This window comes from Cyprinodon tularosa, unplaced genomic scaffold (assembly GCF_016077235.1).
Source record: "Cyprinodon tularosa strain WSP-4 unplaced genomic scaffold, ASM1607723v1 ctg258, whole genome shotgun sequence".
Lineage (NCBI taxonomy): Eukaryota > Metazoa > Chordata > Actinopteri > Cyprinodontiformes > Cyprinodontidae > Cyprinodon > Cyprinodon tularosa.
Window position 1 is genome coordinate 477,610 of NW_024038957.1, and position 13,485 is coordinate 491,094.

The 13,485-nt window shown below is 44.2% G+C and overlaps 1 protein-coding gene and 1 long non-coding RNA gene across 5 annotated transcripts in view; one reads left to right on the top strand and one right to left on the bottom strand.

Moving 5' to 3' along the window:
- Positions 1-13,485, top strand: part of mon2 (MON2 homolog, regulator of endosome-to-Golgi trafficking) — a 97,283-nt gene that overhangs the window by 5,284 nt on the left and 78,514 nt on the right. The gene's annotated exons all lie outside the window — the stretch shown is intronic.
- Positions 12,048-12,614, bottom strand: LOC119785773. Its single transcript, XR_005281096.1, has 2 exons — positions 12,525-12,614; positions 12,048-12,167 (listed from the first exon to the last, which is right to left on the bottom strand). It is a non-coding gene; the product is annotated as an uncharacterized LOC119785773 (long non-coding RNA).

A 13,485-nucleotide genomic window follows, 5' to 3' on the forward strand; every position in this document is an offset into this window, starting at 1 on the left:
GAAATTCTTTCTTTCAGAAGAAACTTGGAAGTTCAAATTTACTGGAAAGTTGTTTGTTTTTGGTTAATATTTTGCCTTAAGGAGGCCCAAACCCAGTAATAACCTTGAGGTGAGGTTCAATATAAACCAAAGGGGTTTGGACACTGAGCAAGTTTTGTAACCAATAGTGACCAATTCATTCATCTAGTTAATATTAAATTATAAATAAGAAAAATCTGTGTCACTGTGTGTATTCTCAAAGATTTCTCCTTATGTAGCCTTGTGGATATAGTAAGCTAACTTTTTAAAGGAACTGTCCCAGTTCTCTAAAATGTGATCTATTACCAGAACGTTCTTCCAGTTTCTTCCAGAAGAAATGGAAAAAAACTTTCTTCTAGTTTCTTCCACTTGTCCGGAAAAAAAACCCTGATTTGAAGATTGCATGTCTTTAAATTGTGGTTATATTGCAAATGATAATAATTTACCAACCCTTGACCAGATTCCTTAAAGAAACACTTTTGGGGAATAATTGGTATCTGATTTGAAGCTGTTGTGGTTTTATTCTAGTGGACCTGGAGCACTTTTCCTTTTTATCCACACTGAATTTAATTTATTGAGCAACCTCATTAACCTGATTCAGCCGATTCAGTCTTTGCTCCTCTAGGTCGCATCTCAGCTTCTACATAATCCAGGCCGGTCTGCTTAGTCCACATATCTTTTTAATTTAGACTTTGCATTTTCTGCTTAAACATCAGAAGCGCTGTTAAATCCCTTATTCATAGCTTCGTCTGATCTTACTACTGGAGAGTCTGGGCTGTACGTGGGCAGGAAGGAGCGAAATTATAAAGGAAAAAGAAAACACTTGTGTTTTCAGTAAGAAATCATAATAAAACATGTATTTTGTTTAAAAATAACAAGATAAGGAAAGGAGAGTTAAGGTCAGAATAAGTTTATCACTGATATACAACCTCTTTGCTTTGGTGTCACTGTATTCTGATTCTCTAACATCTACCATGGGCTTTCTCTCCATCCCAAACAATCCAAAAATGTGGTACAGATGAAGGAAATGAGAACAAGCTAAAACACTTTTTTTGGTTGGCAAAAAAACCCCAAATCGCAATGTTCTTAGAATAAATGCTTTAGACGACCACAAGACCGAAGGTTTTTCAGGGCGTAGATCTAAAATGCAAAATGTTGTTTAATGATGTTCAATTTATTCTCTGTAATCTGAGTTTTTTTTTTTTTCTGGTTTTCAAGTTGGAGTAATAAGAGAGGGTTACTTAAAGTGTAATATTTAAGAGGCATATTTGCAGAGGTCTCAAGTAACGAAGTACAAATACTATGTTACTGTACTTAAATACACTTTTTAGGTATCTATACTTTTACTCCATTAATTCATTTTCTTCCTACTTCTGACTTCTACTCATTACATTTTCACACAAGTATCTGTACTTTCTATTCCTTAGACTTTTAAAACAAACATTGCTCGTTATTCTTGGCTTCAGTTTAATGTTTTTAAATATTTATTTCACGTCATGTGCTCCATCCATTGGCGCCATCCTCATCTAGTGAAAACTAGTGTGATTGGATGAGTCATATAACGCAAACACTCATTGGTTCGTTAAAGGAAAGCATCAGAAGCAAGCAGGTCTTCTACAAACTGCAAACGTGGATTGTCTACCCCATGCTACAATGTGGGATTCAGATAAAGATGTTGAAATGTCTGAAAGGTCAGACACAGACGAGAGCGTATCGGGAGACGGAGACCAACAAGACCTCCCTCATCCTTGGCTCTATCTCCAAGAAATTTTCCATATAGTCGAAAAATTGAGCTTTCAGTTCATATAGTGGCATCTGGCTGTTTGTTTTTAAAGGTTACTTTATACTTTCATACTTTAAGTAGTTTTTGGAGCTCATACTTTTTTACTTTTACTTGACTAAAGAGGTCAAGCTGATACTTCAACTTTTACCAGAGTGTTTTTAAACTGCAGTATCTATACTTCTACTTCAGTAACAAATGCGTGTACTTTTGACCCCAGTGCATATTTGGTAGTGTTGCTGATCCGGACCTAAAAATCCAATATGGCTGCCATGTGTAGAAGAAGAAAAACAAACAAAAACAAAACAAAGAAATCTGGAAACTTCAGCTATAGCAAAAAGTATTTATCAGTAAATTGCTTTCCATACAGAGTAGGTTCCTGGGGTCTTTGAGTTATTTTGTGTACAGAAGATGTTGTGCTCCTCTCAGTAATGGTTCAAAAACATTTCTGTGTTTTTTTTCAGATCAAGGTTTTAACCTCTTACACCCTAAGGGGGTATAAATAAATTTCTGCCTGACAAAAACACACAAAAGTAAATAACTTATAGCCTCAAAGTTATTAGATTTAAGAAGAAACTTTTGGTACGTCTGTAAAGGTAAGATGTCATAGAATGGTTTTCTGGTGTCGGCACCATTGTAGCTTTGACCCTGCCTGAAATATTAGGGACAAAATACAAAATATTTTGCATTTTTTGAACCTCGCCAAAGTTTTCTTTGAAATAAACATTGCAAAACACTACCAAAATATTATTTATAGCACAAAAAAGTAGTACAGACTTTCAAATCTAATACTATTTTTTTAATTTATGAAATTCAAATGATGTTTTCAATGGTGAAGGTGGCTTTAGCTTGACTTCATGCCTATCTGGGCTGGTTTGCTGGTGTATAGGATTGCGGTCAGATGTGTTGCTCCATTAAAGGTGCTGTAGGAGATCTTGGAAAAACCATTCCACCAAGCTATACTTTTGAACATACTCAACCATGCCTCTTCCTTCAGACCACCCCGCACATAAACACGCACTCTGTCTGTCGAGGTGTTCATCACGGTGCAGCAAAATGTCCTCCAGTGCGTCGAGAGCAGGGAGATGGGGCAGCACTGATGATGCAGAGCGCTATTATCGATCCTCTGAAACATTTTATTGACGCCTAAATTAACTTAAAATGCCGAAATCTGCTTGCAAAATATGTTCGCTTTAATTATCCTGGTTCCTGCAGTTTGGATTACGTACATGAAAAATGCTTTCCAGCTGCCGCAGCAAACTGCGAAGATGCGACCAGGCCAGAGGCTGCTGTTGAATGGGATTCCTAGTGACCGAGCTGAGCAGCTCGACAGAGAAATAATATTTGAAGGCAGGATGGTAATCTGGATGAACTGACTGCACAGATGAAGTTTTCAGGTGGATTTCCTCACTTCAAAGTAGATTCAAACTACTTTTTACCTTCTGATCACAGCAAATACATGCAACATGCATCAGACCCACTTTTTCCATCGCGCAGCCAGAGCAGCAAAGATGCTTCAGCTGCACATCAGAACTAAACTTGTACAAGCATCAAAAATGAAGCAGCAGGTTTTTGCTGCTCTTGTTGCTTTAGTTGTGAACGTAGCTTAACAGTGGCTAGCTTCCAGCATCTTGCAGAAGCATTGGGGGCTTGATTCGTTCATGTGTCAGGGTACGCGTACAGGGAGGAGGGACAAGCAGACGACCATGATTGACTTGTCAGGAACCAATCGTGTACAACGGACCGTGTTTTGTGATTGCTTGGGGTTACTCCTTGATTTCTCACTGCAGCAGGGACCATTTATTTTAGTTTCACTTCCAGACCTTCTATTTCACTGCTTGCTAAGCCTCTTTGGGGAGATTTTTAAAGGAATAGTACACCCAAAACATGATTAGCCTTCATTTTCTACTCACCCCCATGCTGAACAACGCTCTGGAGTACTTTTTTGATATCTCAAATGCATCTGGAGATCTGGGAGGCTTCTTGCTGTCTGCTGACATTCAAATAATGGAGGTCTATGGCGCCCGAAACAGAAAGGTCCATAAAAGTCCACAAAAAACGTGTCAATATTCCTCCATACTGCTCGTCCAATGTATTCCAAGTGTCCTGAGTGGGTAGCGTCCAGAATTTACTCGAAACGAAGTCATTTAGAATGTTTTTAGAGCATAAACAGTAGTGTATAGGATTTCCTGAAAGCGCGCACATGCGCGATCACTACGCTACGGAAGCCGGCAGACCAAACCAGCGCATTCAGCTCGGCAAAGAACTCATGCTCTTCCTCAACACTGAAGTCCTCAGACATTTTTCTTTCGTTGTTTCTTTCTTTGCACAGGTAAACAGCACATTTCTTCTTTTACGCTTGCATTATCGGCAGAGCAGACGCTGAATGCGCACTTTCATCTGGTTTGGTGTGCCGGCTTCCGTAGCGTCGTGAACGCGCTGGCGCGCGCTTTCAGGAAATCCTATACACTAGTGTTTATGCTCTAAAAACATTCTAAATGACTTCGTTTCGAGTAAATTCTGGATGCTACCCACTCAGGACACTTGGAATACATTGGACGAGCAGTATGGAGGAATATTGACACGTTTTTTGTGGACTTTTATGGACCTTTCTGCCTCGGGCGCCATAGACCTCCATTATTTGAATGTCAGCAGACAGCAAGAAGCCTCCCAGATCTCCAGATGCATTTGAGATATCAAAAAAGTACTCCAGAGTGTTGTTCAGCATGGGGGTGAGTAGAAAATGAAGGCTAATCATGTTTTGGGTGTACTATTCCTTTAACTCACATGTTAAAAATGCGTCAGATAAGATCTCCTACTGCACCTTTAAGGGACAAAGAAGCTGTAATTTTTTCATATATTGTCTATCAGCTCAGTCCAGCTGCGATGCTTCTCCTCGGGTCTGTTAACCTTGGATGGAGATAACATTCAGATGAGGAAAAGAGACAGAAAAAGACATGGCTCCCTGTTCTCTGTGGTCCTTTTGCTGCACATTTAGCCCCTGGACATTAGAGATTGATATGTTAATAAGATGGCTTCTGCACTGTCAGAAACAAACAACTATTTTCACATCCATTGTTGGTTCTGCAGCCTTGCCCCGGGTCATTATGAAGCTACTCCCTCAAATATTGATTCTTCATCCTCAGAATCTCGAGCTCCTTTAAAGCATCCTTTCCCCCGGTGTGGAGACCAGCCGTCCACAGATGTTCATGTTTTCTGTTGAACCTGTGGTCACTGTGGCCATGATGTGTAATAAGCAGAATATAAGCGGCTGTTGTTTCAACTTACAGTAGCTGTTTGTCTCTGTCTCATACACAGTTACTCAATTAAAGATAAAATAAAAGATAAATTAGATTGCAGTGTTTGTCTGTGCTGTTTTTCAATAATTAGGGCAACTTTATTTCATGTTTATACAGTGCCTCCTGAAAGTATTTATACTGCTTGTGTAGAAAACCCTTCTACATTTAAGTTAAGGAAGGCTGATTGAAGTGGCACCATGGATGGGAGATTCCGGTTAGAGAATCAGGAGACTGGAGATAATGTTCGGCAGCTTTAATATGGCTCCAAAGACAGAACATGGTCCATAACAGGCTGAGATGCATAAGTACATGTGAAACACATGTTACATGCTGAGCTCATGGAGCATATGAGTATGGTCTGTAAAAAGGAACAAACATAAAAGTGCTTATGAGCCAAATTAGGATTTCACTAAACATTTCAGCAAACAGCTACAGAAATAAACAAACAATTAACCAAAATCCCAGCAATCCTCATACAAACACTGCTGGATCAGTAGCAATAACACAAGCCATGCAACTTCAAATACAGCAACTCTAGGCAGCAGCAGCATTAACTGAACTACTATTAGCAACAAATGCTAACCAGCGCTAGCAATCACAGTAGCTTACCAGAACAGCAAGAAACACAGAAATACGGTGCAAATTACTGATTCACACTACAATTAGATTGAAGCAGAACATGTAAAGAGTAAAGTTATATCTAAAAGGCACTTACTTTATTTATTACGCACACAAATATCCACCATGAAGAAATAAAGATTCGGCGCGCGTTACACTAATAGCGGTCCGGGCGGAAACAAGAAACTAAATTAGGTTCTCCCTCAGTCTTTCTAACACAGCCGCCCCCAATTCTCTAACATGAGAATTGTATCGAACATAGAAAGACTGCTATATGAACTAAGAGTCATTAGTAAACTGGGGAAGCTGGACCAGTCTAACGACAGGCCTTGTGTAGATTTTGTCCTTTACCTTCACTGTGGCAATACGTACACGTCCATCTGCACCCTTGAAGGTCTCAACCACCGAACCCACAGGCCAAAGAGCCCGCGGGAGCCGTGGATCAACAACAAGAACAACCTGACCTGTAGTAGGTTCCTTGCTATCGCTCTTCCACTTCTGACGTTGCTGCAGTCCCGGGAGGTAGTGTCTGATGAAGGAAGCCCAGAAGTTGTCTGCCAACACCTGGCTGTGTCTCCACCGTCGCTTCCCAAGCAAATCCTCTCCGCCATATAAAGCCTGGGGAAGAGATGAATCCCTGCGTCCCATAAGTAGCATGTTGGGTGTTATAGGATCAGGATCCGAGACATCTGTTGACACATAGCCCAATGGCTTGGAATTAAGAATTCCTTCCACCTCGATCCGTAGAGTCCGCAGAACTGGCTCAGCGACTGACTGCTCTCGTGGGACTACTCTCAGAGCTGTTTTCACCGACTTGACTTCCCTTTCCCAGGTGCCTCCAAAATGTGGAGCGGAAGGTGGGTTAAACTGGAATCTGATCCTCTGCTCTGCTAATTGCTCCTGCAGGCAAGGAGCCATAGCTTCAAAGGCCTCTACTAATTCTCGATTTCCTCCTGTAAAGTTGGTTCCATTATCACAGAGAAGCTCAAATGGTTTACCCCTGCGTGCTATTAGGCGGCGCAGGGAGAGCAGGAAGGAATCTGTGTCCAGGCTTTCGAGGAGATCCAAATGCACACATCTGGTGGTCATGCACTTATAAAGGATGCCCCATCTCTTCTCTTGACTCCGTCTGACCTTGACTGAAAATGGACCAAAGCAGTCTACTCCAGTGGAGTAAAACGGGGGCTTGTGGACACGCAGTCTCGAAGGAGGAAGGTCAGCCATCTGTGGAGCTTGTGGCTTGGCTCGCCAAAGCTGACACTCAGGACATTTGTGCTGGTGTTTACGGATAGCTTCGCGACCCCGAAAAATCCAATAATGCCTGCGAAGTTCAGCCAGAACTCGCTCTGCACCAGGGTGATGAAGCCTCTCGTCACAGTCCTTTATCAGCAGCTTAGTTATATGGTGCTCGGGATCAAGAACGATGGGATGAATTGTCCCCTCCTCCAAATCCACAGCTCGCCGAAGACGCCCTCCAACTCTAAGGAGTCCTGTGGCCTCTTCATACTCAGGTGCCAGGGAACATAGGCGACTGTCAGATGGAATGGAGTGATTATTTTTAAGTGCCTTTACCTCTCGTGGGAAAGAGTCAAGCTGAGCCTGAGCTAAGAGAGCTCTTTCAGCAACCACATAGTCTGAAGCATCAGGCCTCGGGTTTGAATTAGGGGCAGCCGCCCCGTGATGGGACTGTACTGCAGTCTTGATGAGCTCCTTCCAGGCGTGGAATTGCTTTGGGTCTGGTATTGCTGTGTTCAATACAACTGAAGCTAAGCCAACAAAGGCACCCTTCTTTAACTCATTCTGATGAGGCTCTGCTCCGGTACTTGGCATGACTGGCCAATGGTCAGAACTTTTCATCAGGAAATCAGGTCCTGACCTCCACTGGCTTGGATGGACTAATGCAGTGAGGGTCAGACCTCTAGTGATGTGATCGGCTGGGTTATGATGTGAGTCAACGTACCTCCAGGTAGCCCCTTCAGTGAGATTCTGGATTTCAGCCACACGTGTCCCAACAAAGACCTTGTAGCGGCAGGACTCTGAGTTCAGCCAATACAGCACCGTGGTAGAATCTGACCAGCAAACAACTTCACCAACTGTGAGGGTTAGTTCGTCCTGTATCAGTTTGACCAGCTGAGCTCCAGTTAATGCAGCACTCAGTTCTAGACGAGGCATAGAGAGGCATTTCTTTGGTGCTACACGGGACCTGGCTAGGATGAAAGCCACATGGACGTCCCCACCATGGGTTATGGTCCGCAGATAGGCGACTGACCCATATGCTCTCTCTGAAGCATCACAGAATACGTGAAGCTCCCTGGTCGCTACAGTGCTGTCCGCGCTGGCTGGCACAAAGGGTCTGGGAAACTGCACCTGCTGAAGGATGGGGAGCTCTGCCTCCCACACGGCCCACTGATCTCGTATATGCTGAGGGCCGATAGGCTCGTCCCATGCCACATGTTGTTTCCATAGATCCTGTATAAGGACTTTAGCTCTGGTCGTAAACGGCACAATGAAACCTAGTGGGTCATACTGGCTGGCCAGGATCCTATAAAGGTTCCTCAAGGTTGGAATCTGATTATCAGTAGTGCGGTGCTTGTAACCCAGCATGTCAGTAAGGCAGTTCCACTGCATGCCAAGAGTGGGTTCCTGGAGGTCAGTACTGTTTCGTGACAACCAAAGCTCACTGCAGGTAGACCTGGCACCCTTTGGGAGGTGTTCTATGACTGATGGTAAATTGCTTGCCCATTGTCTGATATCGAACCCTCCTTCTGCAAGCAATTGTCTCAAGCTGTCAATCACGTCCTTAGCCTTTGCGGGATCTGGTGTGCTGTGGAGACAATTATCTACATAAAATGCCTGTGACACAATTGCTGCCAAGTCAGGATTATCTTCTGCATGTTCTTGGGCATGGTGCTGGAGAGCATAGATTGCACAACATGGACTGCATGTTGTTCCAAAGGGTAGAACCTGCCATTCATATATGGTAGGCTCCTGCTCTCTTTGCATGTTTCTCCAGATAAAACGAAGAACTGGTCGATCACCTGGAAGCAGGCGCACCTGGTGAAACATGCTTCGGATGTCACCACTGACGGCAACAGCGTGCTGACGGAATCGCAGGAGAACGCCTATCAAAGAAGGGCCAAGTGTTGGGCCTGGTAATAGCTGCTCATTAAGGGACAGACCCTGATACTGGAAAGAGCAGTTAAAGACAATTCTGTCCTTTCCATTATGGTGCACCATATGGTGTGGGATGTACCAGGCTTCTGTGGATTGACTGGCTTCTTCAGATGAGATCTTTGCTACATAACCTTCTGACTGTAGCTTGCGCATTTCAGAGCAGTATGTCTCTGCCAGTTTAGGGTTGCGAGCCAATCTGCGCTCTATCCTTCGAAGGCTGGGCAGCACCGCTTCCTAGGTGCCTGAAGGGTTATGGTTGAAGAACGACGGAGCAGTGGGGTTGCATAGCGCTGGACTCCATCTATCTCAACCCTCTTTGTAGCTGTCTGCAATAAGGTGATGGCCTTCTGGTCTAGCTTTGATCTAGTTACTGTCTTTTGGCAGTATGGCAAAGTGTCAACCTGCCATAGCCGTTGCACATTCTGGAGGAGCTCTGCCTGGGACGTAGCTGAGGTGAGATGTAGACACTGCTGTCCTCCACGTGCAGTCTGCATGGGTGTTATTGGGCCTTGTAGTGACCACCCAAGTCTGGTACACACAGCAACTGGTCCTCCTTTAGGTCCCTGACGGATAGGCTGGATAGGAGTAATTAAGTGTGGCATATCAGATCCAATGAGGAGTAATGGTTGCACTCCTTCGACCAGCTGCAGTGGTAAACCCTTCAGATGTTTATACATTTTCTGAAGGGCTGCTACTGGGTAGTTGTGCTCAGCCAGACTCAGCCTACCTGCAGAGAAAGCATCAGAGATTGGATATCTTTCAGAAGGCTTGGAGAAAGGGGACACTTCAAATGAGACGGTCAGTCCCTCCAGCTGATGGACATCCTGATGAACTGTCTGCAATGGCAGTGTCTCATGTTGCCCTGCAATCTTAAGGTGTTTAATGACAGGTGAGAGAACAATTGTTCGTTCTGATCCATCGTCTAGGACTGCATAAGCCTCCATAGATCGGTCCCCATTATGAATCAGAATCTTCACCACCTTTAGCATAACCCGCTGTGAGCGGTTAGGGCGGTCGATGTAAACCTTAGTGGGTGCTGAGCTCACCATCAGGACTGTACTGGATGAGTCACTTATTGCATCGTGAAGAACTGTAAGGTGAAGCTCCCTGCAGGCTTTGCATGGACGTTTAAGGTTGCAGTCCTCCACTCTGTGGTTGCGACCACATTTCTGGCATCGGCCTCCCTCTTTTATCCAAGTGATGATCTGATGGGTGCTAAGCCTTTTGAAGCTTTCACAAGAGTTTAGAAAATGTTCTTTGTTATCACAATAGGGGCAATATGGCTTCGGTTTTGGGTTTCGCTTTGAGAACCAGGACTCAGCCTTCGACATTTCGCTTTTTACTGTGTGGAGAACAGGTACTGACCTTTCCGTTGAGTAAAGGGGTTTATGCTCCCTCCGGGTCGGTTTTGGCGGCTCAGTCTGGAATAGGGCAGCAGCACGACTAGAAATACGTTTCGCCTGCGACTTAACCTGTAACCAGACGGCCAAGTCAGGGAGCGTATAGGTTCTGTCTGTACCCGATTGTAGTATGCCCCGGCTGAGACAATACTCTACAAAGCTGTCTCTGTAGGAGGCTGGCATTTTGCTTAGCAGCCGGTCAACGTGGGACCCACACATAAGTTCGTAGCCATTTTGTCCCTCAAGAGTTTGTAGCATGCCAACTAAAGACTGAACTGAAAGAGCGAATGAGTCGAAGGCCTGAGCTTCACCCATCTTAAGTGATGGGGTATTGAGGATTGCACCTAGCTCTGATTGGACTAGCTGTCTGGGCTGACCGTATTTCTCCTGCAGTGCCTGCAGAGCTGCAGTGTACGGCTGTGAGTGATGCATGTAAGCCTTTGCTAGCTGGAGAGCACTAGGAAGTTTTAATTGACCAATCATCACCTGAAATTTATATTGCTCACTTAGATGGATGTGGTTATTCAGCAAATTGTCTAGTGCCATTTTGAGTAGGGCAAAATCACTCTCACGACCACTGTCAAACACTGGCAGTGTGGGCCTTGGAATCCCATAAGCAGATGCAATGAGCAGGTCAGTTCCGGATTGTGGTGCTAAACCAGGGAGGGGAACTGCTGCTGGGATTGTCTGGCTGTTACTGGGAATGGCCGTTGCCGTCCTAGGGTCTGACTGTGTAGTTAGTGAAGGCAGTGAATGTGTGAAGTGAGTGAGCCGTGGTTCTGACTGTAGCCCTCTGGTCACTGAGTTGGGGACTGGACTTGATGGCATGAGGTTAGACTTCTGATCTTGATTCATAGTCTGAGTGACAGGACTAGCTGCTGACGCACAAGCACGAGACGGCAGAGGCTGGTCAGGGTTCTGAAACATGAGGGGAATGCTAGCAGGCTGAGTGCTGGGGCGTCTGACCATATGTGCTCCTGAAGGTGGTGAAACAGACTCCCCTGGATGCAGTGGTTGGTCAGCGGAGTTGGTTGCTACTAGCTGAGCTGATGGTTGATGGAAACTCGCTTGTGGAGAAGCAGGTTCAGAGGGAACTATGTTTTCGTCGGATACAACCATGGACGTAACCAATCTCGCCAGTTCTAGGTCAGACTCTGCCTGCTTCAGGCGTCGGTTCCTGTCTAGCCTTTTAATTAAAGCCTCTTTTGCTCGGAGGGCCTCCTCTTGGGCGTGCTGTGCTGCTCTCATCCTAGCCTGTATCTGTTGGTCTTCTACATCGGCCTGTAAATCCTCTTCAATTTCCTGACGGAGGCAATCAAGCTGGCGCCGCTTAATGTTTTCCTCCAGAAATGCAGCTTGAGCAGGTGAGAGATCGTGCTGTGGGTAAAACCCGGTGGAGAAGCTGCTGTGTCTTCCAGACCGAGAGGTAGAGCTGGTTATGGTGCTAATTGTTTTCCTTGTGCTGCTCCTGTGCTTGCTTCTTACAGTGTGAGAAGGTGTTGCAGGATGAGCATGAGGGGCATGGTAACCAACTACATAGTCCTCTAGGTGAGATGTGAGACGGCTTTCTCTATGGGGTCTGCCTTTGGACTGTCCTGCTTCTGAAGCTGCATCATCCATGGTGTTATATTGTTACTTCAATCCGGCTCGAAGGACCAATTTTAATGTAGAAAACCCTTCTACATTTAAGTTAAGGAAGGCTGATTGAAGTGGCACCATGGATGGGAGATTCCGGTTAGAGAATCAGGAGACTGGAGATAATGTTCGGCAGCTTTAATATGGCTCCAAAGACAGAACATGGTCCATAACAGGCTGAGATGCATAAGTACATGTGAAACACATGTTACATGCTGAGCTCATGGAGCATATGAGTATGGTCTGTAAAAAGGAACAAACATAAAAGTGCTTATGAGCCAAATTAGGATTTCACTAAACATTTCAGCAAACAGCTACAGAAATAAACAAACAATTAACCAAAATCCCAGCAATCCTCATACAAACACTGCTGGATCAGTAGCAATAACACAAGCCATGCAACTTCAAATACAGCAACTCTAGGCAGCAGCAGCATTAACTGAACTACTATTAGCAACAAATGCTAACCAGCGCTAGCAATCACAGTAGCTTACCAGAACAGCAAGAAACACAGAAATACGGTGCAAATTACTGATTCACACTACAATTAGATTGAAGCAGAACATGTAAAGAGTAAAGTTATATCTAAAAGGCACTTACTTTATTTATTACGCACACAAATATCCACCATGAAGAAATAAAGATTCGGCGCGCGTCACACTAATAGCGGTCCGGGCGGAAACAAGAAACTAAATTAGATTCTCCCTCAGTCTTTCTAACAGCTTGACTATTGCTATTTGCTGACATAACAGCTTGAAAGCTCATTTTGGGATTTTTATAAATCAAAATAATCCATAATTGTAATGTGGAAGGAAGAGAATATTGTTTTTTTTCCTTTGGCATTCAGGCTCGCCGATTTCAGATATTCCTGTCCTGGCACAGATTCTCAGTCAGATTTAGAAAAAAGAAAAGATGCTGTGATTGAAACTACTCCATTGTGGCATCAGTGGCGTTTTCTGAGGCATTTTCTGTTGGAAAAGAAACCTCCACCCTTCTATAAAGTTTTTTGCAGGCTGTAAAAGGTTTGCTTTTGGGATTTCCCTGTTTGGCAATCTGACAAGCTTTACTGTGCCTGCTAAAAGATGGCATTCCCTCAGCATGATGCAGCCACCACCAGGTGCCAGACTGGTGCCAGACTTTCCTTCTTGTATTTCAATCCCATCTGTGTTTGCTCCTGTCAATCTGTATACAAGACGTCTTATTCTTTGTTTCCAGAATAACCTTTTCTCTTATTAAGTCCAGATTATAGAGCACCCTGCTAATAGCTACAGGCTCTCCCCAATAACTTGTTGATCTCTGCTTCCTTGCCAGAGTTGCCTTGGATCTGTTTGCTGGTTCTTTTTTCAAAGCTCTTCTTTGCTCAGCTGGCTAGTTTGTGTTTACAGCCACGTATGAGGAAGGCTGCTTTACAAAACGTCCAGACTACTTCACCCTCAACCTGCCCTGGAATGCTCCTTGGTTTTATACAATACAGTTTATCAATTAATGTTCTTAAAAAGGACATAATGGCTCCAGGAGACAAACAAAAGATCTCTTTAAATGGATGGGAATACTTTTGTTT